The 26,114-nt window shown below is 45.7% G+C and overlaps 1 non-coding gene across 1 annotated transcript; it reads left to right on the top strand.

Annotated features, from left to right (window-relative positions):
- The first annotated feature begins 22,054 nt into the window (after positions 1 to 22,054).
- On the top strand, positions 22,055 to 22,115 carry LOC115936105 (U7 small nuclear RNA). The gene has a single exon (XR_004071687.1). It is a non-coding gene; the product is annotated as a U7 small nuclear RNA (small nuclear RNA).
- The last annotated feature ends 3,999 nt before the right edge of the window (positions 22,116 to 26,114 follow it).

The following is a 26,114-nucleotide window of genomic DNA, read 5'->3' as shown; positions in this document are numbered from 1 at the left end:
GTATTGATCGCTAGAGACAGCACAGCCTAGCCTCCTCACCGAGGACTGTGGGATCTGCGTGCAGAAGCATTTCCTTTCTCTGATACAAGTTGCTGTGAGAAGCAAAAGTTAAACTCCAACTAACACCAGATGATGACCTTCAAAATGTTCTCTTGAATGACAGAAAGCTCACGTGACATCATGTCCTTCCCTTCGGTTTATTCCTGTTGTTGTTTTTGACTCCTTATCTGATTTCTAAGTTTGCTCCCTCATTCAGCCTTATCTTATCTGAAATGGATCCGTGAAGTAAAAACAATTTCCTGTGGTTTTTACCTTGTTTTTCCTCTAACTAGAAGTTAAATCACTCATGTTTACCATATGCCTACAACCTGCTGGGGTTCTGAATTCAACACAAGAATTTGAATTTTCACAAAAGCTTTTCGAAGTTTCAGAAGCTCTTTTGACTCTTATTTCAAAAGCTGTGTTGGTTCACCCACAGGACCTGGAATGGCTTTGCCCAGGAGATATGATTGGCCAGCTCAGCTGCTTCCCCTCTCATTCCTCTTATTTACCCTCTTATCTCTCTCTCTTTTTTTTTTTTTTTTTTTTTTTGAGGCAGGGTCTCACTTTGTCGCCCAGGCTGGAGTGCAGCGGTGCAGGTTCACTGCAGCCTCGATCTCCCAGACTCAAGAGATCCACCCGTCTCAACCCCGCAAGTGGCTGGGACTATAGGCATGCGCCACCATGCCTGGCTAATTTTTATATTTCTTGTAGAGAAGGGGTTTCACCATGTTGGCCAGGCTGGTCTCAGTCCTTCCGCCTTGGCCTCCCAAAGTGCTGGGAAGGTATAGGCGTGAGCCACTGCTCATGGCCTTATGGGATGTTTTATGTTCTTTTGTGATCTTTCTCTCCTTTTAAAATCCTAACATTCTTGTACAACTATGTTCATAGCAACATTATTCACAATCGATAAAATGTGGAAGCAACCCAAGTGTCCATCCATGGATGAATGGCTAAGCAAAATGTGATATATCCATGCAATAAAATATTACTCAGCCTTGAAAAGAAGGCAATTCTGTCACATGCTACTACATGAATGAAGTTTGAGGACATTATGCTAAGTGAAATAAGCCAGTCACAAAAAAAAGAATGCCGTATGATTCCATTTGTAAGAGGGACTCTCATTATTCTCTGACTTCTGTAATCCCTGCAGGACACTGGAGGCTCTGGAGTGGACTTCTAGTGTATTTGCCGGCCAACATCCCTTCCCTCTTCTATTACAGCATTTCCTTCCCAATTCCATTTTGTGGGTAGGGCAAGGGGAAGGGCTGTTACTCACAACACTCCACCTCCAGGCCATAGCGATTGGCCCAGGGATAGGCATGTGACCAAGCCAGGCAAATTGGAGTGTTCTCCAACTTGTGGAGACATTTGGAGGTCTCCAATGTTACATTTGCATGCTAGGAAGGATAGAGAGACTCCCTTGTTCTTGGATCTTAAGCTCTCAGATTGCTAATCCTTAGTCATGTTCCTTGGAGGAGGCTTGGCTGCTGCAGCATAAAGTGAAACGAGTCCACAGACAGAAGCAAAACTAAGTGAAGTTAATGTGTGTTAATAAATTTCTGGTTGAAGTGGTTTGATTCAGGTGTCTGCCACTTGCAACTAAAAAAGTCCTGATTAAGATATAACCTCGGCTGGGCACTGTGGCTCATGCCTGTAATCCCAGCACTTTGGGAGGCTAAGGCGGGGAGATCATGAGGTCAGGAGTTTGAGACCAGCCTGGCTAATACAGTGAAACCCCATCTCTACTAAAAATACAAAATTAGTCGGGTGTGGTGGTGCATGCCTGTAATCCCAGCTACTCGGGAGGCTGAGGCAGGAGAATTGTTTGAACCCGGGAGGCAGAGGTTGCAGTGAGCCAAAATCGCGCCATTGCACTCTGGCCTGGGCAACAAGAGCAAAACTCCGTCTCAAAAAAAAAAAAAAAAAGATATAACCTCATTTTTAGGAACATCTACTGCCTTCCATTCATATTTTAACGAAGTGTACTACATTCACTTTATAAAAAAATCTTTATTTAAAAATAATTATAAATTCATAGGAAGTTGTAAAGATAGTACAGAGAAGTCTGTGTAGCCTTCACCCAATTTCCTTCAATAACTACATCTTGTGTAACTATAGTACAATGTCAAAAACAGGAAATTAACATTGGGACAATGTGTGTGTGTGTGCATGTGTGTGTGTGTGTATGTGTGTGTGGTTCTCTGTTGTTTTACCACATCAGATTCATGTAACTAGCATTGCAATCAAAACAAAGGACTTTTCCATTACTACAAAAATGTCACTTGTACTACTCATTATCATAGTCTTCTAGTGTCAACATTTTACTAGTTTGAATGAAGTGTACAAACCTTACCTCCCTTTACATTCCTTTAACCTCCCCACTATTGGATAATTGTCTTAATTATTTCCTCTTCATGCATTGGAACCACATCTGACATTGTTATAATTTTCACTTTAACTATCAAACACAATTTAGAAAACTCCAGAAGAGAAGGAAAGTCTGTTGTATTTACTCCTATTTTCACTTTTGTTGTTATTATTTTCTTTTCTGATATTCCAATATTTTTTCTTTTATTACTTCTTTTCTCTTAAGAGAACTTTCTTTAGCCATTCTTTTAAAGCAGGTCTACTAGTGACAAATTCTCTTAGTTTTGTTTCATATGAGGATGTCTTGATTTCCCTTTCATTTCTGAAGATGATATTAACTGGATATAGAATTCTGGGTTGACAATTCTTTTCTTTCAGAACTTGAAAAATGCTGTGCCAATTCCTTCTGGCCTCATGGTTTCTGATGAGAAATCTGCTGCCACTGGAATTGTTTTTCCCTTATACATAAGGTGTATTTCTCTTATGTTGCTTTAAAATATTTTCATTTTTCTTTAGTTTTCAGAATTTGACTGTGATGTGTCCTGGTATGGATTCTTTGGCTTTATCCTGTTTGAGATTCTCTAGGTTTCCTGAACCTTTAGGTTTATGTATCTTGCCTAATTTGGGGAAATTTCAGCCATTATTTCTTCAAATACTTTTCTAGTACTTTCTGCCACCTTTCTCCTCTTCTGGGACTTTGATGACACAAATATTTTGATAATTTTCTACAGGTCTCTAATGATCTTTTCTTTTTCCAGCTTATTTTCTCTGTTTTGCTATTGAACCCATCCATTGAGTTTTTCACTTGGTTATTGTATTTTCAGTTCAAAATTTTTGACTTGAGTTTTTTTTATAGCTTTTATTTCTTTGGTCAGATTTATATTTTTTTCCATTTGGTTCAAGTATGTTCATAATTGATCACTGAAGCTTTTTTCTTTTTTATTAAGAGACTATGATTGCACCACTGTACTCCACTCTGTTGCCTAAGTTGGAGTGCAGTGGTGCAATCATAGCTCACTGCAGCCTTGGATTCCTAAGTGCAAGAGATCCTCCCACTTCACCCTCCCAAGTAGCTGGGAGTGCAGGCACATGTCGCCACCCAACTAAATTTTTTAGTTTTATTTTTTGTAGATGCAAGGTCTTACTATGTTGCCCAGGCTGGTCTCGAACACCTATCCTCAAGTGATCCTCCTGCCTCAGGCTCCCAAAGCACTGGGACTACAGGCATGAGACACCATGCCTGGCCTCATTAAAGCATTTTTTTTTTAGATGGAGTTTCGCCCTTGTCACCCAGGCTGCAGTGCAATGGCACGATCTGGGTTCATTGCAACCTCCATCTCCCTGGTTCAGGCAATGCTCCTGCCTCAGCCTCCCAAGTAGCTGGGATTACAGGGACCTATCACCATACCCAGCTAATTTTTGTATTTTTAGTAGAGACAGGGTTTCACCATCTTGGCCAGGCTGGTCTCAAACTCCTGACCTCAGGTGATCCACCTGCCTCGGCCTCCCAAAGTGCTGGGATTACAGGCGTGAGCCACTGTGCCCGGCCTAAAGCATTTTTATAATGCCTATTTTTAAATCCTTGTCAGATAATTCTAACATCTGTGCCATCTTGGTGTTGGTGTATCCTGGTTATCTTTTCTCATTCCAGTTGATATTTTCCTGGTTGTTGGTATGATGAGTGATTTTCTGTTGAAACATAGACATTTGGGGTATTATGTTAGACATTGTGTCTCTTATTTAAATCTTCTGTTGAACAGACTTCCTCTCACATTGCTCTACTCATTACTGCTAGGTAGGTGTTGACCCCAGGATACCCCATTCTGCCTTCACTGATGCCTGGGACACCTCCTTGTTTTTGATAAGTAGGGGTGGAAGCTCAGCCCCCCTACTAGGCCTCCACTGATTATCCTAGATGGGGGGCACAAGGGTGCCTTGTTACTTCTCCCCACATCGCCCCTACTGAGGCCATGGGAGGTCACTTCCTTACCCTGGGCAGGGATGAAAGTCTTGACTCTCCACTAGGCTTCCTCTGACACAACCCCAGTGGTGTCTGTCTCATCACTGCAAGCTTTTGGCAACAGTAGCATTCTGAACCCTCCAGTCAGCCTTTGCCGGTGGGAGTGACAGTGGAGCCACAGCTTTATCTGTGATGTTTGGCTGGAGTAGAGTGGTTGTTTATCTAAAAGATTTCCTTCTTGCCAGGCTACCCCTTTTCTCTTCCTTTGGCTAGAAAGAGCAGATTTTTCTTGAGTTTTGTTTTGTTTCTGATTTTTGTTCCTATTGGTGTTTCTGTGTTACCAGCTTCTCTGGCATCCAGAATGGGGAATATGAGTCAGAAAGAAAACCCAGGAAACTCACTACTGTTGTTCTTCAGGTTCCGAGGTCCCTCGTCAGGCTAATTTCTTCCCTCCACCTTTCAGAGTCTTTGTGTGTTTTATATGTGAGGTCCAGGGTTTTAGTTGTACTTGGTGAGATGAATAGGGAAAAGTGCATCTGCTCCTTTTTTTTCTGGAAGTCAACATCTTGCATTTGTTTTTGAAACTATATTAACTCCTTCTGGAACATGCAAGGATATACATAAATAAATGGTGGCAGATGTCTTTCAAGTTCCAACTCAAATCTCATCTTCTCCATGGAGGCTTCCCTTAGGGTCTTCTTCTGGTTGATTACTGAACTCTATTTCTACTTCCATCATCATAGTGATGTTATTATGTTTGTGCCCATCTCTGTATGCCTTCACAGAACACAGACTACACTCAGATTTGCTGGTGTATTTGTTATATGAGTGCATCCAAAGGAAGGATGCAGTAGTAAACTTTCATAACAAGTGACAAGCTAGAATTCAATCACAAGCTGTGCTGTCTTAGGGATTCTCATTTGTATACAAACTTTTCCATGTATCTCTGCTAAATTTTACTGCTATGACTTTTAGACATCTTCAATCATATAATTCAAACTTATCCTTAGATCTGGCCAAACAGGTTATACATTAAGTTTTCAGTAAATATTAGTGTAATGTATACTGGCTGGGGGAAAATCTCTTTCCCGATGTCCAAACAAATCCCCAAAGCTCACAGGATGGAAAGCTCCGGAGGCTATGCTCTTTAATCTTTGTACCACTAGCTTCCAGCACTCTATAGGATTCATGAAAGGTAAAAGAATTCTCACCTGTTAGTTTTAATTTTCTCTGTGAAGTAAGAGGCAAGGTCATTTACTGAGAGAGAAGACAAATGGAACAGACATCTTGAAAGACAGGTGATGCAATGGCTCACGGCTGTAATTCCAATACTTTGGGAGGCGTAGGTGGGAGGATCACTTGAGGCCAGGAGTTTGAGACCAGCCTGGGCAATATAGCGAGACATCATCTCTACAAAAACTTTTAAAATTAGCCAGGTGTGGTGGCTTATGCCTACAGTCCCAGCTACTTGGGAAGATGAGGTGGAAGGATCCCTTGAGCCCAGGAGTTCCAGCTTACAGTGAGCCATGATCAGGCCACTGCACTCTAGCCTGGGTGACAGAGCAAAATTCTCTCCCAAAATAATAAAAAAATAAAGAAAAAATAGGCTGGACATGGTGGCTTACGTCTGTAATCCTAGCACTTTGGAAGGTCGAGGTAGGTGGATCACCTGAGGTTAGGAGTTTGAGACCAGCCTGGCCAACATGGTGAAACCCTGTCTCTACTAAAAATATAAAAATTAGCTGGGTGTGGTGGTGTGTGCCTGTAATTCCAGCTACCTGGGAGGCTGAGGAAGGAGAATCCCTGGAACACAAGAGGCAGAGGCTGCAGTGAGCCGAGATCGCGCCACTACACTACAGCCTGGACAACAAAGCAAGACTTCATCTCAAAAAAAAAAAAAAAGAAAGAAAGAAAGGAAGAAAAAATAGAGAAAGGTGATGGCTTAGATTTTACCCAATGTAAAAAAAAATAGATTAATTTGTGTAGAATTGGAGGAATGAGGGAGAAAGGGTTGTCTGGGACCATTTAAGCTTTGAAGGAGTTTATTCCTGAAAAAAGAAAAGTGAACAATACTCAAGAACAAAGAAGAAATATAAAAATAATTTATTCTCATTACTAAGCCATATAATCTTACAATAGAAAATTTAGAATACTGGCCAGGTGCAGTGGCTTGTGCTTGTAATCCTAGCACTTTGGGAGGCTGAGGTAGGAGGACTGCTTGAACCCAAGAGTTCAGGGCCAGTCTAGGGAACATAGTGAGAACCTATCTCTACAAAAAATAAAAAAATAAAATAAATTAGCCAGGTATAGTGATGCTATACCTCCTCCCTTTTGGGAGGTTGAGGTGGGAGGATTACCTGAGCCCAGGAGACTAAGGTGGCAGTGAGCCATTATCACCCCACTGCACTCTATCCTGGGCAACAGAGCAAGACCCTATCTCAAAAAACAACAACAGGCTGGGCACGGTGGCTCATGTCTGTAATCCCAGCACTTTGGGAGGCCAAGGAGGGTGGATCACCTGAGGTCAGGAGCTCAAGACCAGGCTGGCCAACATGGTGAAACCCCATCTCTACTAAAAATACAAAAAAATCAGCCTGGTGTGGTGGCAGGCACCTGTAATCCCAGCTACTCAGGAAGCTGAGACAAGATAATCACTTGAACCTGGGAGGCGGAGGTTGCAGTGAGCCAAGACTGTGCCATTGCACTCTGGCCTGGGCAAGAGATGAGTGAAACTACATCTCAAAAACAAAACAAAACAAAACAAAACAAAAAAAAAAAAAACAAGAACAACAACAATAAAAATGTAGAGTACTATATACAGTTAAGCATGAAAGTATAAGCTACTTTATATAATGTCTTCTCCCCCTAGATAATCGCTGTTAACATTTTGGTATACACAGTATACTTATAGTCTTTTTAAAAGCAGAAATATACTTTTTAAATGGTATCGCGGTATTCATATCATTTTGTTGACTACATTTTGTGTTTTTATAAATCGTGAATAATTTTTCATGTCATAATTGTCTTTCCTACAACAGCATGTTTAACGGCAGCAGATAGTGCTCTATTATATACCTACTTTTTTTTTTTGAGACAGAGTTTTCTTACTCTTGTTGCCCAAGCTAGAGTGCAATGGCGTGATCATGGCTCACTGCAATTTCTGCCTCCCGGGTTCAAGCAATTCTCCTGCCTCAGCCTCCCGAGGAGCTGGGATTAGAGGCTCACACAACCATGCCTGGCTAAGTTTTTGTACTTTTAGTAGAAACAGAGTTTCACCATGTTAGCCAGGCTGGTCTTGAACTCCTGACCTCAGGTGATCCACACACCTCGGCCTCCCAAAGTGCTGGAATTACAGGCGTGAGCCACCACACCTGGCCATACCTACATATTTTATTTAAATAATTTCTCCTATTTATTGAACATAATGGTTTTACAGCTTTTCAGTATTATAAACAGCACTAGCATGACCCTCTTTGTCACTATGCCTTAGAGCACAATCATGATAAATTCTAGAAGTAGAATTCCTGAATCAAAATTTAGGCAAAAGTCTAAGACCTTTGAAATGTATTGCAAAATGCTTGTTGAATAGCTTGATATTACTGTAACTTTTATATTAGCCAACTTAAATTGACCACTAGCAGTTTGTGAGAGTGAAGAAAGCATTTCTGTTAAGGGAGATGTGAGCATTTCTTCTATGCTGAATGGAAGATGACAACACAAAAGAAGTTGAAATTATTTTTCTTTTTCTTTTTATTTTTTTGAGACAGAGTCTCACTCTGTCGCCCAGGCTGGAGTGCAGTGGTGTGATCTCAGCTCACTGCCACCTCTGCCTCCCAGGTTCAAATGATTCTTCTGCCTCAGCCTCCCAAGTAGCTGGGATTACAGGTGCACACTACCGTGCCCAGCCAATTTTTGTATTTTTAGTAGAGATGCCATGTTGGCCAGGCTGGTCTCAAACTCCCGACCTCAGGTGATCCACCTGCCTTGGCCTCCCAAAGTGCTGGGATTACAGGCGTGAGCCACCGCGCCCGGCCCTAAGTTGGAATTATCGGAGAGGGCCGGTCACAGCCTTGAGGAGATGGGAAGAGGTGAATGTGGAACATGAGAATATGGAGATGAAGGGATGCTTCTGAGATGGGAAGGAAAAGAACATATGGATTTGTAGTGAACCTGCAGGTATGGGGAGGTGGGACGGGAATGAAGTTCCCCGACACACTCAAGTTTCTCTGTGAAGTAAAAGGCAGACTCAGTTGTTGAGCAAGAAGAAGGCAGGAATGAGATATGGCCTTGAATAGGGTGGAAAAGTTTTGGAACAGCCAATGAGCAACGCAGGTGAGGGAGCCTGACCAAATACCTGAGAGGATTGCCGGGATGTTCTATGCACACATCCCAGGGCGGCGATCATGAATTTATAGTGTTACCCATCTAGAAAGTTGTTCTTCAACCTGGAACTGCCCTGTGGCTGGGCTCTTCCCGTCATTCAGACCTTTAGCAAACTGGCATTCTCAGATAGAGCCTCTCCCATCATATTATCTAAAGACACACCTGTTCTGTGCCTCTGGCACACCATTCCATTATCAAGGTACTTGTCACCATGGAAAGGATATACTTTATTTATGTGTTTCTCTTTACTCATTTGTTTTTATTTGTCCTTTACTACACTGTAAGCACCTGAGCAGACACCTGTTTATATTATTCATCGCTGTGTTCTCAATGCATAGAACAATACCTAGTGCATTACTTACCTTTAAAATAAATATTGATTTTTTTTTTTTTAAACAGAGTCTCACTCTGTCACCCAGGCTGGAGTGCAGTGGTGCCATCTTGGCTCACTACAACCTCTGCCTCCCGGGTTCAAGCGATTTTCCTGCCTCAGCCTCCTGAGTAGTTGGGATTACAGGTGTGTGCTACCACGCCCAGCTAACTTTTTGTATCTTTAGTAGAGACGGGGTTTCCCCATGTTGGTCAGGCTGGTCTCGAACTCCTGACCTCGTGATCTGCCCGCCTTGGCCTCCCAAAATGCTGGGATTACAGGCAAGAGCCACAGTGCCCAGCCTGATTTTTTTTTTTTTTTTTTTTTTAGACAGAGTCTCACTCTGTCACCCAGACTGAGGTGCAGTGATGCAATCTCGGCTCACTGCAGCCTCAACTTCCCAGGTTCAAGCGATTCTTGTGCTTCAGCCTCCTGAGTAGCTGGGATTATAGTATGTGCCACCATTACCAGCTAATTTTTTGTATTTTTAGTAGAGATGGGGTTTCATCATGTTGGTCAGGCTGATCTTGAACTCCTGGCCTTAAGTGATCCGCCTGCCTCAGCCTCCCAAAGTGCTGGGATTACAGGCATGAGCCACTGCGCCTGGCTTATATTGTTGATTGAATAAAATGAGTTAATAGTTAGAAACATGATGGAATTTATTTGTGATAGAAAAACAAGGGAACGGCGAGGATGGTTGGGGAGAAAATGCAAAGCATCATGGAATAAGAGGATGGGAGGAGAGGGAAGAGCTGGGAACTTGCGTTTAAAGCAGTGCGGCAGGAATCTGGAGACCAGCGTTTAACTGCTCTCAGGATTCCGGGGCAGTGGAGGTGGGATGCCCTAGTGCTGCGAGTGGTCTGGACACACTGGGCAACAGCTGCCTGGTACTTAGATGAGGAGTGACTGAGGAGGGGAATATTCACATACTGGGACAGATGATGGACGGAGTGGGTCCCTGTGATATGCCTCAAAAAATGCCACAGAAGGGCCTTGTCTTCCTGCACATATCCTAGGCAGAAAGGTGTGCCCTATTGAAAGGTGATGAAGAGCAAGCTGCCCTAACAATTCCACCTGATACCATCAAGGAGATTCCATCTGAGAGCCAGGAATAAGTGCAATAGAACATTCTGAGCTGGCTGAGCTAGGCCACAGCTGGCTCTATGTCAGCCCATTTATGTGCAGAAAAACTTTTGTTCTGTAACCAGGAGAGGAAGGAGGAGTTTTGAGTAAGCCCATGGGAGGGTAGAAAGTAGAGGGGAAGAAAAAGTCAGGCATTGCAATCATTCCTTTTGTGGGCCCTTGGACTGGGCTCAGAGGGCTAGAAATAGATGCAATTGATTCTTGTGAGATTCATGGCAAGGGGTGATGGCCAGAAGATGATGAAACAGGACTTGAGGGCTTTGTAGGATGCTAGGCAGAGTAGAGCTGTTTTGAAACTCAAAGAAAGAGGGGTGGGCTAGGCACAGCGCCTCATGCGTGTAATCCCAGTACTTTGGGAGGCCGAGACAGGAGGATCACTTGAAGCCAGGAATTCAAGACCAACCTGTGCAGCATACGAGACCCTGTCTCTACAAAAAATTAAAAAATTAGCAGGACATGGCGGCACACACCTGTAGGCCTAGCTACTTGGGAGGCTGAGGCAGAGGACAGCTTGAGCCCAGGAGTTGGAGGCTGTAGTGAGCCATGATCATGCCACTGGACTCCAGCGTGGGCAACAGAGAGAGACCTTGTCTCAAAAAAAAGGGGGTTAACTGAAGATGCCCAAGTTCCCCGGGCTTGGTGATGGTGGGCAGGGAGTGGCCAACCTTCCCACCCAACTCACTCTGGTCCCTGTCTGCCTCTCTGCAGACAGTCCAACCTGCATGGGCTCCCTCCGAATGTTTCGGAGACTCTGTGAGGGGCCCGCACATGCTGCACGCATTCCTTCTGGCTATTGCTCCTCTTTGCTGCTCCTCTGTTGCCACTCCTTGCCAGCTGGTGACAGTAATGTGACTGTGCTCTCAAGCACTGGATGGGCCGGCTCCAAAGTGTTGCTAACTCCAAGCTGTTCTGAGGACTCAACTTTATTGATATCTTGAGACTAAAAGGGATTACAATGCGGAAAACAAAAACTCAAAATTCAGTGTTGATATCACTGCTAGGAAGTCCCCAGCTTAGCCCCCGGCCTCCCTGGCATCGAGGGATCACTCTTTCCAGAGTATAAGCCCCCTGCTAGAGCATGGGCCCCCGTTCCATACCTGCAAGGCTGCCTCCTTTTCCACCATAGGTCAATCAAAGGTGGGAGATAACCCTTCCTTTCTACAGATTGTCATATGGTTCTGTATGGCCCAGGTGAGGCGGTTGTAAGACCTGAGAGTATGTTTCTCCTGGTCTGAGTTATTATTCTTAAGTGACATCATGTGTGTGATTTCAGCAGCTCTGGACTTATGATCTCCCAGAAGCAAATACCTGAGCAAAACACACACACACACACATGCACATACATACATACATACTCACACATATACACACAAAAAACAAAATACATACTTTAAAAAATATATCTGCAAAACTACAGAGCTGCTAAAAATATATCCAGCTTACATAATGGAAAAATAATTTTGGCATCTCAGTCTGAAGCATCTTGATTTGATTTCCTTCCCTGGGTCAAGCCTTCCACAATGGGACAAAAATGGTTCCTCAGTGAGAATGAAGGACGGTGTGCCCCAATCCCAGAAAGAGCTTCTACCCTAGGATGCAAAACCCAGCTCTCACCTCTCATACAGCAGCTTTCCAGCCTCCGCAAAGGTGAGATACACACTTTATCTCCAGCCATAGGAAGAACTCCTGACAGTTCTAAAATAACAGTTTGTGCCATTAAAAGTGTGGTCCAGGATAGAAGAGTTGAAGGGTGGGCATTTGCCTCACCTCTCCATAAAAGCCAAGTCAAATCTAATGCCCCCCAGGACTGGAAATTTGGCGAAACCCAAAGGCAGCCTGGAACGATTCATGTCCTTCTTGTGGGGGCAGGGGTCGTGGCGAGGCTTCTCCCTGAAATGGTGTGAGCAGCAGCTGTGGATGACTGGAACGACTGGAACGACTCATGGCCTTCTTGGGAGGGCAGAAGTCATGGTGAGGCTTCTCCCAGAAATGGTGTGGGCAGCAGCTGTGGACCTAAAGGAAGGGAAGGAGACAGCAAATGCTTGTGGCGACTGCAGCTAAGAGGGTGTGGGCACGTGGGAAGCACTGTGGTCCCTAGAAATCCTGCAGCGGGGCTGGGAGAATCTGAGGCAAAATTATTTCTTATGCTCAAGCCAGTGGACAGTTGTGACACTGGACGCTGAGCATCAAAATAAAGCGCAACCTCCCCTGTGGTCACAGGTGGAGGGATGTCGGACATTCAGGTTACGTAAAAATGATACAAGGCTCAGTCCTCAGAGGAATGTTTCATGTCATGTAGAGTCCATGTCTTATCAAGAATACACTTCTTTCATTTTCCTCTGGTAAATATTTAAACACCATTCTTTTTTTTTTTTCTTGGGATGGAGTCTTGCTATTAATATGTTGTCCATGCTGGTCTCAAACTCCAGGGCAGAAGAGATTCTCCCACCACCTCAGCCTCTCAAATAGCCAGGACTACAGGCATGCATCACTGCACCCAGGTTTTTTTTTTTTTTTTTTTTTGAGACAAAGTCACCCTGTTGCCCAGGGTGGAGTACAGTGGTGCAATATTAGCTCACTGCAACTTCCGCCTCTGGGGTTAAAGTGATTCTCATTCCTCAGCCTCCCAAGCAGCTGGGATTAGAGGCGTGTGCCACCACGCCCAGCTAATTCTTTGTATTTTTAGTAAAGACGGGGCTTTGCTATGTTAGCCAGGCTGCTCTCGAACTCTTGGCCTCAAGTGATCTGCCTGCCTCGGCCTTCAGAGTGCTGGGATTACAGGCATGAGCCACCGAACCTGGTGTTAAACACCATTTTTTTTTTTTTTTGAGACAGAGTCTCACTGTCGCCCAGGCTAGAGTGCACTGGTGTGATCTCAGTTCACTGCAACCTCCGCCTCCCGGCTTCAAGCGATTCTCCCACCTCAGCCTCCGGTGTAGCTGGGATTACAGGCGTGTGCCACCATACCTGGGTAATTTTTGTATTTTTAGTAGAAATGGGGTTTTGCCATGTTGGCCAGGCTGGTCTTGAACTCAGGTGACCTCAGGTGATCCACCTACCTCAGCCTCCCAAAGTGCTGGGATTACAGGCGTGAGCCACCGCGCCCGGCCCTCTTAAATCTGCATTTTAAAACAAGCATCCTCTGCTGGAGAATTTCATTTGGCTTTTTCTTGTTTGTTTGTTTGCTTGTTTTTTTGAGACAGAGTCTCACTCTGTTGCCCAGGCTGGAGTGCAGCAGCGTTATCTTGGCTCACTGCAACCTCTCCCTCCCGGGTTCAAGCAATTGTTGTGTCTCAGCCTCCCAAGTAGCTGGGATTGCAGGCATGTGCCACCACTCCTGGCTAATTTTTGTATTTTTAGTACAGATGGGGTTTCACCATGTTGGCCAGGCTGGTCTCAAACTTCTGACCTCAAGTGATCTGCCCGCCTTGGCTGCCCAAAGCACTGGGATTACAGGTGTGAGCCATCGCACCTGGCTGGATCATTTCTATTTGCCTTTTCAGACCCATTCTCCATCCTTCTTCAACCCATCTTAAGCCCAGGATTCAGACCCATTCTCCATCCTTCTTCATCCCATCTTGTGCCCCAGGATTCAGACCTATTCTCCATCCTTCTTCATCCCATCTTGAGCCCCAGGATTCAGACCCATTCTCCATCCTTCTTCATCCCATCTTGAGCCCCAGGATTCAGACCCATTCTCCATCCTTCATTCCATCTTGAGCCCCAGGATTCAGACCCATTCTCCATCCTTCTTCATTCCATCTGGTGCTCCAGGAGATGACATTTATGGACTGCTTCAACTGTGCTTCCCTGTGCTCTGGAATCCAACTGGGTCTAGTGCGTGGTACACTCTGGCAGCAAATGAGAGAGTGGGAGGAGAGGGAGGGTGGGATATTAATTCCCCCTTGGCCATTTCCCTGCCAGGCTGCAGGTTAGCAGTGGTTGAGTCCTCTTCTACACTGCTCCCTCCAGGTTCCTCTAGCCCTCCCTTTCCCCAACCCTTCAAGCCTAGTGGTGCCCAATGCCCAAGGTGCACCCAAAACCAAGTGAATCAGAATCTCTAGGCAGGGGCACCCAGCACTCATACTTTAAAGCTTCCCCAGGAGATTCTACCATGCAGTCCAGGTTGAAAAGAAAAAACAGCTGTAGAGCTTTTGTTTTTGTTTTTAGATGGAGTTTCGCTCTTGTTGCCCAGGCTGGAGTGCAATGGCACGATCTCAGCTCACCACAACCACCGCCTCCGGGGTTCAAGTGATCCTCCTGCCTCAGCCTACCAAGTAGCTGGGATTACAGGCATGAGCAACCACACCCAGCTAATTTTGTATTTTTAGTAGAGACGAGGTTTCTCTGTGTTGGTCAAGCTGGTCTTGAACTCCCGATCTCAGGTGATCCACCCACCTCAGCGTCCCAAAGTGCTGGGATTACAGGCGTGAGCCACCGTGCCTGGCAGAACAGATGCCAAGTCAGCTGTCACAGAAAGGGTCTGAAATTCTGCATATCTAACAAGATCTCTGGGTGATTCACATGCACATTAAACTTTGAGAAGCACAGAGTCTCGCTCTGTCGCTCAGGCTGGAGTGCAGTGGTGCGATCTCAGCTCACTGTGGCCTCCACCTCCCAGGTTCAAGCTCTTCTGCCTCAGCTTCCCGAGTAGCTGGAATTACAGGCGTGCGCCACCACCCCCAGCTAATTTTTGTATTTTTAGTAGAGACAGGGTTTCACCATGTTGGCCAGGCTGGTCACGAACTCCTGGCCTCAAATGATCTGCACCTCTTGGCCTCCCAAAGTTCTGGGATTACAGGCATGAGCCACCACACCTGGCCAACAGGCAGTATATTTGTATATATGTAACCCCTGGATATATGAGAGCTAAAGAAAGAGGAAATTTCCTGAGGCCTCACAGGAACAGGTGCAAAGAGCAGCTGCTGGGAGAGGTCTCCAATGGGAGCTTTTGTGGAGGGAGGGAGGACAGGTCAGATGGTGTCAGCTCTTCCAGAGCCTGAGTCCCAGAGTATGTTCTACAACACTTGGATCATTAGAAATGTGCTAACATTGTCACATCACTGAAACCAATCTTTGGGCAGGAAAAGACAAGCTCCTGTCCTCTGATTCACAAATTTCCCAAGACTTTCATTTCCTATTAAACATTTAGAGCCTCTTAGCAGATGGGGTAGACTGTGTATAAGAATGATCAACATGGTCGGGTGCAGTGGCTCACGCCTATAATCCCAGCAATTTGGGAGGCCAAGGTGGGAGGATCACCTAAGGTCAAGAGTTTGAGACCAGCCTGGCCAACATGGTGAAACCCGTCTCTACCAAAAATACAAAAATTAGCCAGGCATGGTGGTGGGCACCTGTAATCCCAGCTACTCAGGAGGCCGAGGCAGGAGAATTGCATGAACCTGGGACGCAGAGGTTGCAGTGAGCCGAGATGGCGCCACTGCACTCCAGCTTGGGTGGCAGAGTGAGACTCCATCTCAAAAAAAAAAAAAAAAAAAAAAAGAATGGCCAGCATAATTCCTCTCCCTCCATACTTATGTTCTTCTTTTTTTTTTTTTAATTTTTTTAAATGATATAAGGTCTTGCTGTGATACCCAGGCTGGTCTCAAACTTCTGGCCTTAAGTGATCCTCCTGCCTTGGCCTCCCAAAGTCCTGTGATTACAGGTGTCAGCCACCGCATTGGCCCCATGTTTTTGAGTAGTCACCTCTCATACTGACTCCAGGTATGGCCACATGGCTTGTCTTGGTCAGTGGGACAAAAACAAACATGCCACAAGCAGAGATGCACACTTGGGCTTGCCTCTCTTGCTGTGCTTTGGAACCTTGGGAGCACCATGTGGAAAGGCTGGGGCCAGCCTACTGGAGGATGACAGCCCCCATGGAGCAGAGACAAGACACCCCAGCTGAGACCCTCCTGCCCCCAGGCCAACCAGCCTACTAATCCCCAGACTTCAAGTTTTGGCCAACTGCCAGCTGACCAAAAACACACACGGGCACCCAGCAGAGATCAGCAGAGCCAGCCCAGAGCTTAATGATACCACCTGGCGGAGCCTCAGCTAAGTCAAATGATTACTGGTTTAGGCCACTAACTTTTGGTGTGGCTTATGATACAACCAGAGCTAACGATCCAAACACAACAGGTTAGCCTGAAATATTATAAACTGCTTGTCAGCCAGGCACGTCTTGCAGCACTGTTTTGTTGGCAGAATAATAGAAATAGAGAACATGCGAGTTGTGCCCTGCCATAGGATATCATGCAGCCATTGGAAGGAACCATTAAATCTGCACCCACTCATTTAAAGGGGTTTCAGAGAGGTAACAGTAAGTAAAAAAAAGGGCAAAATCACAGAGTAGTGAATATACCATAAGAACTCTTTTTTTTTTTTTTTTTTCCTGGCTGGGAACAGTGGCTCACACCTGTAATCCCAGCACTTTGGGAGGCCAAGGTGGGTGGATCACCTGAGGTCAGGTGTTCAAGACCAGCCTGACCAACATAGTGAAACCCTATCTCTACTAAAAATACAAAATTAGCCGGTCATGGTGGTGCATGCCTGTAATCCCAGCTACTTGGGAGGCTGAGGCAAGAGAATCACTTGAACCCAGGAGGCAGAGGTTGCAGTAAGCTGAGATTGTACCATTGCACTCCAGCCTGGGCAACAAGAGCAAAACTCCATCTCAAAAAATAAACCCCCCACAAAAAAACATTTATTTTTTTTTTTGGCTGGGAATGGTGGCTCATACCTGTAATCCCAACACTTTGGGAGGCCAAGGTAGAAGGATCGATTGAGTTTAGGAGTTTGAAATCAGCCTGGGCAATATAGTGAGACCCCCATCTCTATTTTTTTTTTTTAAAAAGAACTTATTTTTGTCAAACAGTGACAGAGTCCCATACAGATATGTTTGTTTATGCAAGCTAGGAGAAAAATATGGAAGGACACACACCAGAGAGTGGTGGAGATGCTGGTAGGAGTAGGGGAGGATAAAAGCAGGGGTTGGGGGAGAAAAAAGAAAGAAAAGATGGTATTTAAGTATCCTCATTTGGTAGGCAGCACTTTGGGAGGCAGAAGCAGGAGGATCACTTGAGGCCAGGAGCTCAAGACCAGCCTGGATAACATATCGAAACCCCGTCTCTACAACAAACAAACAAACAAGCAAACAAACAAAAAGTCCCACGAAATGTATGATCCTGCTTATGCAAATGTATTCATATGCATTCATGCCTAAATATTTCCTGAAATGACAGTATCTAAACTGTTAGGATTTCAGTGACTCTTTTCTTTTTTTCTTTTTTTTTTTTTTTTGACAGGGCCTTGCTCTGTCACCCAGACTGGAGTGCACTGGCGTGATCTTAGATCACTGCAGCCTCGAAACCCTGGGAGGGTTCAAGGGCGCAAGCAATCCTCCTGCCTCAGCCTCCTGAGTAGATAGGACTACACATGTGAGCCACCGTGCCCTGTTTTCTTTTATGAATTGTAGGCAGGGCGTTGTGGCTCACGCCTGTAATCCCAGCACTTTGGGAGGCCGAGGCGGTGGATCACCTGAGATCGAGAGTTTGAGACCAACCTGACCAACAGTAGAAACCCCATCTCTACTAAAAATACAAAATTAGCCGGGTGTGGTGGTGCATGCCTGTAATCCCAGCTACTCAAGGAGGCTGAGGCAGGAGAATCGCTCGAACCCGGGAGGAGGAGGTTGCGGTGAGCTGGGATCATGCCATTGCACTCCAGCCTGGGCAACAAGAGCAAAACTCTGTCTCAAAAAAAAAGAAAAAGAAGAATTGTTCAAATGTTATATTGAGTATATGGTATTTAATAAATTTGCTAATTTATAAAGCTATTTTCCTGTTGAAAAAAAAAGTGTTCCACACCTAGAGGGTGCTACATCAGGGCCAATGTGCAATAGAATCACCAGTGGTTCTTAAAAATCTGAATTCCTGTGTTTCACTCCGTGTGTCCTGAATGAGAACCTCTGGGCATGGGGACCCGGAGTCTACATTACAAATCAGCACCTGGGGCAATTCTAACTGGCACTGAAAGTATGAGAGGCACTGCCAGAGCTTCTCCAGAATGAATAATCAGCAGTGCTTATTGAAAAGCTGCCCACACTCTGGGCAGCTAATCTGAAAAGCCGTGAACAGCTAAAGCAGCTGATGGACATTTAATCTGTAAGCATGTTCAAGGTCTTGTGCACTCAACAGAATCTTGCACCGCTCCTTCCTGACTTCTGGTTTCCTCTGCTTCCTCCCACATCCAGATGTCCAAGCCTCCTCTTTTCATTCCTGGCTCCCCCATGATCTGAGACCGTCTCTGCCTGGGCTCCTCTCCCAGGGCCACCTTCAGGGACCCTTTTCTACACCACCTTCCCATAAACCATTTGCAGTGGGTGCGAGCTCTACCTTTTTTGCTTCTTTTTTCTTTTTTCGAAATTTCAGGGGTACAAGCACAGATTTCTGCCATGGACATATTGTGTAGTGGTGAAGGCTGGGCTTTCAGTGAACCTATCGCCAAAACAGTGAACACTGTACCCAACAGGTAATTTTTCAGCCCTTACCCCCTCCCACCCTCCTACCTTTTGGAGTCTCCAGTGTCTATTATTCCATTCTGTATGTCCATGGGTACCCATGGTTTAGCTCTCGCTTCCAAGTGAGAATATGTGGTATTTGACTTTCTGTTTCTGAAGCGCTACCTTTTTTTTTGAGACGGAGTTTCGCTCTTGTTGCCCTGGCTGAAGTGCAATGGCGCCATCTTGGCTCACTGCAACCTCCACCTCCCAGGTTCAAGTGATTCTCCTGCCTCAGCCTCCCGAGTAGCTGGGACTATAGGCACACACCACCACGCCTGGCTAATTTTTGTATTTTTAGTAGAGATGGGCTTTCTCCATGTTGGTCAGGCTGGTCTTGAACTCCTGACCTCAGGTGATCAGCCTACCTCAGCCTCCCAAAGTGTTGGGATTACAGGCGTAAGCCACCATGCCCAGCTGAAGCGCTACCTTTTAAGGGTCCTCTAGTTACCTGCATCTTCATGTGAAGTCCTTCTAGGGACACTCCTAAATGCCCAGGGTCCCCAGTGAGAGGATAAACCTGGAGGTACGGTGTCAGGGAAGCCGACTGAGGTATGGGGATCAGGCAGGTGGCTGTCTATGTTACCGGGTACAAGACAGAGAGCCCAGATGTGAACTTGTGGCTTGTTTTCAGAATTCATGGTTAGATATAAGTCATGCCATTTTTTCTGACTTAGCACAAAATGATTTGAAGAGCTGTAAGCTTTTATATTGTCTGATTTACTTTTAAGTACTGTACTTCAGCAAAGGTTGTGTGTGTGTGTGTGTGCACGCGCGCACGTGCGTGTGTGTGTTAGATTTGACCTTCACAATTCTTAATTGGAAACACACAATTTGGGGATGTTTAGTTAGCATCTGAAAGGCTAATCAGGAGCCCCTATTCCAGAGAGGAAACCCTAAGCCCTTCGGTTAGCTTTGTTAATTGGCGCAGTGGATTTATAAGCAACTTTATACTGATGGGATGGCTGGGTTTAAGCTCCTTGGACTGGCTTCAGAGATTGTTCTGCCGTGATCCTCCTGCCACTGCAATTCCAGTAGCCCCTTATACTTTGCATGGTGCCCAAGATTTTGGGCACAGCCCTGAGTCCTGGTCTTTCAGAGGCTTCCCTCACCCGGTCCTGATTAAGTCTGTGCAGTCCAGCTCCTGGGATATCGTTGAATCTGCCTTAGGTAAACATTTCCTGCAATGTCCTGAAAGAACAGAGAGCTGCCATTCCACAGAACTTACAGAACAGGCTCTGCAGCTGTTACTTGCCAGCTTGCTGGTCAATATTTGTAGGTGGGACAAGAGCTCTAGTCTCTGAGACTTGCTTTCATTGCAACAAACTGCCTCGTTGAGCCACGGTTTCCTTGTAACAAACTGCAAATCGTCATCACCTACTTCTAACTTTTTGTGGTGAACCATATCAATTAATTTTTTTTTTATTTGAGACAGAGTCTCGCTCTGTTGCCCAGGCTGGAGTGCCGTGGTACAATCTCAGCTCACTGCAGCCTCCGCCTCCCGAGTTGAAGCAATTCTCCTGCCTCAGCCACCCAAATATCTGGGACTACAGGCACGCACCACCATCCCTGGCTAATTTTTGTAGTTTTTAAGTAGAGATGGGGCTTCACCATGTTGGCCAGGCTGGTTTCAAACTCTGGACCTCAGGTGATCCTCCTGTCTTGGCCTCCCAAAGTGCTGGGACTACAGGCGTGAGCCACCACGCCTGGCCTCCATTAATTCTTAAAACGGCTTAATAAGGCCAGGCACGGTGGCTCACGCCTATAATCCCAGCACTTTGGGAGGCCGAGGTGGGCAGATCACCTGAGGTCAGGAATTTGAGACCAGCCTGGCCAACATGGTGAAACCCCATCTCTAGTAAAAATACAAAAATTAGCCAGGTGTGGTGGTACGCACCTGTAATCCCAGCTACTCGGGAGGCTGAGGCAGGAGAATCGCTTGAACCTAGGAGGCAGAGGTTGCAGTGAGCCAAGATCTTGCCACTGCCCTCCAGCCTGGGTGACACAGTGAGATCTTGTCTCAAAAAAAAAAAAAAGAAAAGAAAAGAACAACTGCGCAAAGGATGCGAAGGAAGGCAGGGCTGTGCCTGAGATGGAGCAGGGACCCCTCTGACCTGCCGCGTCCCACCCCCCACAACATAAGGGACCTCCCCCCACACCTCCCACCCCAGGGGAAAGGCCACCTCTCTGGGGTCTGGGACTAATAAGGGGAATGAAAGTGATTTGTACTTAACAATAGAGCTGCTAACTGACAATCTGAAAAGAACAAGAGCCAGGCAGGAATAGGAACCTTAACATGCACATGGTATTAGAAGCTTCAGCTCATGGCCGGGCGTGGTGGCTCACGCCTGTAATCCCAGCACTTTGGGAGGCCCAGGCGGTTGGATCACGAGGTCAGGAGGTCCAGATCATCCTGGCTAACATGGTGAAACCCCGTCTCTACTAAAAATATAAAAAATTAGCCAGGGGCGTGGTGGCGGGCACCTGTAGTCCTAACTTCTCGGGAGGCTGAGGCAGGAGAATGGCGTGAATCCGGGAGACGGAGCTTGCAGTGAGCCGAGATCGCGCCACTGCACTCCAGCATGGGCAACAGAGCGAGACTAAGTCTTAAAAAAAAAAAAAAGAAGCTTCAGATCATAACAGAGAAGAAATGGAAAAAAGAATACAAGAAACAGTCCCATTGACAAGTGGTTTTAGGTCCTGGTTTTGTTTGTTATGCTTATTAGAGTAGAGTAGAACTACCTCAAGGGCAAATGAGCATTTTGTTACAGAGAAATTTCTGGAATTTCTTAATTTTTTTAATTTAATTTTTTGTTTTACAGACAGGGTCTCACTGTGTCACCCAGGCTGAAACAGTGGTACAATCATAGTTCACTGCAGTCCCAAACTCCTGGGCTCAAGTAAACCTCCCACATTAGCCTTTCAAGTAGCTAGGACTACAGGCATGCACCACCACACCTGGCTATTCTTAAAAGTTTTTATGGAGACGGGATCTCACTGTCCTGGCCAGTCTGGTCTTGAACTTCTGACCTCAAGATATCTTCCCACCTTGGCCTCCCAAAGCACTGAATTATAAGCATGAGCCACTGTGCCCAGCCTTGGTTTTAAATATATATATATATATATTTATAAATATATTATATATATATATATATATAACTATAGAAAGCAACAAAAGTGAGATACAGTTCTTCCTCTTCCCTTTCTTTTTCTTAAAAGAAAATCTTTTGAGTGTTACAGCTCTTTTAGAATTTGTCTAGCTGGCTTTCCAGTTTTGCCAGAAAGCCCCCAAATAAATAAATAAATATAAATCTTTTGCATCAAAGGACATTATCAAGAATGTGAAAGACAACCTACAGAATGGGAGAAAATATTAACAAATCGTATATCTCATAACGGTTCAATATTCAGAATATATAAAGAACTCTTACAACTCAACAACAAAAACATAACATAGGGCTTGGCATGGTGGCACATGCCTGTAATCCAGCACTTAGGGAGGCCGACACGGGTGGATCACCTGAGGCCAGGAGTTCAAGACTAGCCTGGCCAATATGGCGTAACCCCGTCTTAACTAAAAACACAAAAATTAGCTGGGCATGGCGGGCACCTGTAGTCCCAGCTACTCGGGAGGCTGAGGTGGGAGAATCGCTCGAACCCAGGCGGTGGAGGTTGCAGTGAGCCGAGATTGCACCACCACACTCTCCAGCCTGGGCAGCAGAGCGAGACTCCATCTCAAAAAGAGAAAACAAAAAAAAAACAGATAACTCAGTTAAAAAACGGGCAAAGGACATGAATAGACATTTCTCCAGAGAAGATATACGCATGGCCAAAAAGCACATGAAAAGATTTTCCACGTCATTGGTCATTAGGGAAATTAAATCACAACCAAAATGAGATACCACCTCAACTAGGATGGCTCAAATAACAAAAAGAGTTGGTGAGGGTATAGAGAAACTGGAACCCTTCAGCATTGCTGGTGCAAATGTATAAAGGGTGCAGCTACTGTGGAAAACAGTCTGGCAGTTTCTCAGAAAGTTAAACATAGAGTTTCCATATGACCCAGCAATTCCGCTCCTAAGTATACACCCAAGAGAAATGAAAACATATGTCCACACAGAAATTTATACACAAGTGTTTATAGCAGCATTATTTATTTGTTTAAGCTTTTAATATTTTTTGAGACAGGGTTTCACTCCCGTCACCCAGGCTGGAGTGTAGTGATGCAATCTTGGCTCACTGCAATCTCCACCACCGGCCCTCAAGCAATTTTCCTGCCTCAGCCTCCAGTGTAGCTGGGATTATAAGACCATACCTGGCTAATTTTTTGTATTTTTAGTAGAGACAGGGTTTTGCGATGTTGAGCCTGAGATCAGGTGATCTGCCTGCCTTGGCCTTGCAAAGTGCTGGGATTACAGGCATGATCCACCGTGCCCAGCCAACAGCACTATTTGTGATACCCAAAGGTGGAAACAGCCCATCCATTGATGAATGGATAAACAAATGTGGTATACTTTTTTTTTGGAGGCAGAGTTTTGCTCTGTCACCCAAGCTGGAGTGCAGTGGCGCAGTCTCGGCTCACTGCAACTTCTGCCTCCCGGGTTCAAGCGATTCTTCTGTCTCAATCTCCTGAGTAGCTGCAATTATAGGCGCCCACCACTGCACCTGGCTAAATTTTGTATTTTTAGTAGAGATGGGGTTTTGTTGTGTTGGCCAGACTGATCTCAAGCTCCTGACCTCAAGTGATCCACCCACCTCGGCCTCCCAAAGTGCTGGGGTTACAGGTGTGAGCTACGGTGCCCAGCCAACTCTTTTTTTTTTTTTTTTTTTTTTTTTGAGACAGAGGCTCGCTCTGTAGCCCAGGCTGGAGTGCAGTGGTGCGATCTCAGCTCTCTGCAACCTTTGCCCCCTGGGTTCAAGCGATTCTCCTGCCTCAGCCTCCTGAGTAGCTGGGACTACAGGTGCGCGCCACCATGCCCAGCTAATTTTTGTATTTTTAGTAGAGACGGGGTTTCACCACATTGGTCAGGCTGGTCTCAAACTCCTGACCTTGTGATCCACCCGCCTTGGCCTCCCAAAGTGCTGGGATTACAGATGTAAGCCACGGTGCCCAGCCAACTCTTAACGAAGTAGTATTCAGCCATAAAAAGGAACAAAGTACTGACACATGCTACAATATGAATGAACCTTGAAAACATTAAGCTACCTGAAAGAAGCCTGTTACAAAAGGCCATATATTGTATTATTCCATTTATATGAAACATCCAGGTTAGGCAAATCCATCAAGACAGAAAGTGGATTAGAGGTTACCAAGAGGTGGGTGGACAGAGAAATGGGGAGTGATTACTTAGTGCGTATAGGGCTTCCTTTTACAGGTAAAGGAAAAAATCTTGAAACTTGAGAGAGCTGGTGGTTGCACAATATTTTGAGTGCACTAAATGCGACTGAATTGGTCATTCAAAATGAACAAAAGTGGTTAATATTATGTAAATTTCTTTTGTTTTTTTTGAGACAGAGTCTCGCTCTGTCACCCAGGCTGGAGAGCAGTGCTGCAATCCTCGCTCACTGCAATCTTTGTCTGCCGGGTTCAAGCAATTCTCCTGCCTCAGCCTCCCAAGTAGCTGGGATTACAGGTGTGCACCATCACGCCCGGCTAATTTTTGTATTTTTAGTAGCGAAGGGGTTTCACCATGTTGGCCAGGCTGGTCTTGAACTCCTGATCTCAAGTGATCTGCCCACCTCAGCCTCCCAAAGTGCTGGCATTATAGGCATGAGCCACCGTGCCTGGCCGTAAATTTCACTTCAAAAAAAAAAAAAAAAAGTGATCAGTTAAGGAAAAAAAAAAAAAAAAAGATAGTTGGGCCTAGGTCATGAAGAGGCTGACAACCAAGCAGCAGAATTTGTGCTTTATTCTGTAGGTAATAGGGAGCCATTGAAGGTTTTATCCAGTGACAGCCGTTGAGTCGGGTAGAAGAGAGGAAGGGAGAAACTGGAGCTGGGTGGGCCAAGTAGAAGGTCACTGTCATAGTCCAGCTGCCAGCAAGAACTGACATGGCTCTGCAAGCAACAGAGAGGGAACGAAAATATGAGAGAACCATTTCAGTACCAGTAGGGTCTCGGCAACTGATTGGATATGGGCAGCAAGGAAAGCCAGGAGTGGATTGATTTTGAGGTATTGAAACTGGTGCCTGCATAAAGGTGGATTCATAGGAGAAGGAGCTGCTCTTTGAAGGTGTTAAAAAAAATGGAAGAGGGGCCAGGTGCACTGCCTCACACCTGTAATCCCAGCACTTTGGGAGGCCGAGGGGGGTGGATCACTTAAGGTCAGTTCAACACCAGCCTGGCCAACGTGTTGAAACCCTGTCTCTACTAAAAATACAACAATTAGCTGGGCATGGTGGCACATGCCTGTAGTCCCAGCTACTCAAGAGACTGAAGCACAAGAATCACTTGAACCCAGGAGGCAGAGGTTGTAGTAAGCTGAGATCATGCCACTGCACTCCAGCCAGGGTGACAGAGCTAGACTCCATCTCAAAAAATAATAATTAAAAAATTTAATAGAAGAAGAAGGTGATGGGCTCAGATCAGTTTTAAGCCCTGGCTGGGGATCTAATGAAAAGCTCTCCAGCCGGGCACAGTGGCTCACACCTGTAATCCCAGCACTCTGGGAGGCTGAGGCGGGTGAATCACAAGGTCAGGAGATCGAGACCATCCTGGACAACATGGTGAAACCCCGTCTCTACTGAAAATACAAAAATTAGCTGGGTGTAGTGGCGCGTGCCTGTAATTCCAGCTACTCGGGAGGCTAAGGCAGGAGAACTGCTTGAACCAGGGAGTCGGAGGTTACAGTGAGCCGAGATCATACCACTGCACTCCAGCCTGGCGACAGAGCCAGACTCTGTCTCAAAAAACAAACAAACAAACAAACAAATGCTCTCCAAGCAGGAACCATGGCCTTGTTCTGGGGAGCAACTCAGATTTGGGTGGAGGTAACTCAGGAGGTTCAAGTCACACCCACTCCCTGCTGCTGTCCCCAGAGTAGGAGTCCCCAAGTCAGGCTCCATGGTATCCCCAATGAAGAGGGTAAAGCCAAGACCAGGCTTCTGTAATTAACTGTAGCTACTCAATGCTTCACCCAGCATGGAGTGGGAGAGTGGCTGAAATGTGGGTCCCAGTTCCACCGTGGTGAGCCCTGCCTGCCCCTGCTTTTCCCACAGGGTTTTTAGGAACACCACAAGCACAGAGGTGTACGGTTCCTGCAGGAAAACACAGATGCATGGCTGAAGTTA

This window comes from Gorilla gorilla, chromosome 8 (genome assembly GCF_029281585.2).
Source record: "Gorilla gorilla gorilla isolate KB3781 chromosome 8, NHGRI_mGorGor1-v2.1_pri, whole genome shotgun sequence".
NCBI classification, from domain to species: Eukaryota; Metazoa; Chordata; class Mammalia; order Primates; family Hominidae; genus Gorilla; species Gorilla gorilla.
The sequence above is the reverse complement of the archived record's forward strand: the minus strand, read 5'-3'. Positions and strand labels throughout refer to the sequence as shown.